This window comes from Schistocerca americana, chromosome 9 (genome assembly GCF_021461395.2).
Source record: "Schistocerca americana isolate TAMUIC-IGC-003095 chromosome 9, iqSchAmer2.1, whole genome shotgun sequence".
NCBI lineage: Eukaryota > Metazoa > Arthropoda > Insecta > Orthoptera > Acrididae > Schistocerca > Schistocerca americana.
The window spans coordinates 215,932,626-215,934,525 of NC_060127.1; positions in this window are offsets into that span (position 1 = coordinate 215,932,626).

Sequence of the window (1,900 nt, forward strand, 5' to 3'; positions counted from 1 at the left end):
GGAGGGGTGATTACCCGAGCTGATACCTTCCGAAAGTGCCGATTGGTCCCTCCGTCCGTTTGTCGGGAGGCGTGACCTGAGGTGTTAATAATCACCTAAGGCGGGAGTGCCCTCAGAGGGCCCCCACAAGGGAGGAGCGCGCCATCGGAGACGCCGGTAATCATGGGGATTCTTCCGAAATGGTTTCCTCACCTTCCACTATGTCTGCTCACAAACGTAAGTTCACTGAGTCTCAGCCACAGACAGTTCTTCCATCGTTGCCACAGTTCCTTGTTGTTTCTCGGTCTGACGAAGGTCACGACTTCTCCACGGTCAACCCTTTCATTATTCAGAAAGGTGTCGATGCAATTGCAGGTCCTGTAAAGTCTTGTTCCAGATTACGGAATGGCACACTGTTGTTAGAAACAAACAGTGCCCTCCAGGCACAAAAATTGCTGCGTGCTTCTCTGCTCCACACCTTCCCTGTCCGGATGGAACCACACCGTACCTTAAATTCCTTGCGTGGAGTCGTTTATACACGCTCCCTCGATGGATTGTCTGACGAAGAAATTCAGCACTACCTGTCTGACCAGGGCGTAACGGCTGTTCATAGAGTTATGAAGAGGGTTGACACGAACATCATTCCAACCCGCACTGTCTTCTTGATATTTGACAAAGTTCAACTCCGATCGAAAATCAAAGCAGGCTATGAGATAATTTCCGTTCGCCCTTACGTCCCAAACCCTACGCGTTGCTATCGATGTCAGCGGTTCAATCACACCAGCCAGTCCTGTTCCAATCCGGCGAAATGTGTTGTGTGGCAAGGATGCCCATGAGGGTGCTTGTCGACCTACATCCCCTCGCTGCATCAACTGTATGGGTGACCACGCTGCTTCCTCTCGAGATTGCCCCGTTTTTAAGGACGAAAAGCTCATCCAGGAAATAAGAGTGAAGGAAAAGGTGTCGACCTTTGCTGCTCGAAAATTATTCGCCAGTCGACAGCCCACCGTGCCTCAGACAGAAAAATACAGCACTGTCCTAGCTTCTCCTCGGCCAACAAACGAGGCGGCCACGCAGACTTGCGACCTCACCTTTAGTGCCACGGTCGTCAGATCGGCCAGCGCAAAGATTGCCCGTTCAACCTCACCACATTCGCCTGCCCACTCTCTCTCACCCTTCGTCGAGTTCTGCTAAACTCGAGCCCAAAAGTCAGACACCAAGACTTCGAAAAAAGAGCATACTCCTGAAGAGATTTTACGTACCGCAACTTCCCAACCATCGGTTCCTCCATCTAAACAATATACTTCCAAGAAGGCTACAAAGAAACCCAGTTCCTCTCCTCCGCCAAGGCATGTCCCACCTACAGCACCACCTGGCGGAAATCGCCCTCGGCCGTCTTCTGTGTCGCCGAGGCGCACTGCTGGTGGCCGGTCAACTGGCCAATCGCTGGTGGCAGGAGCTGCTCCTGACCAACCTATGGAACAGGATCTTCTGCCTTCGGCTGAATGCCATTCCATGCTGTCGGTCGCAAGCTCTGAGCAGTCTTTGAGTTAACAGCAACCTTGGTCACATTCCTCCATTTTCTGTTCTCCCTATGTCCATTATCTACTGGAATATCCGTGGCATTCGAGCCAATAGGGATGAATTGTCGATCCTCTTACGATCCTACTCGCCGGTCATCTTCTGTCTTCAGGAAACAAAGCTGCATCCCCATGACTGCTTTGTTCTCCCTCATTTTCAGTCCATCCGATATGATCTCCCCTCTGTTGAAGGCACTCCAGCACATGGAGGACTCATGATTCTTCTCCATGAAACTCTCCATTATTACCCAATCCATTTAAACACTTCCTTCCAAGCTGTCGCCGTCCGTATTTCCCTTTCCGGATACACGTTCTCTCTTTGTGCTGTATACATTCCATCC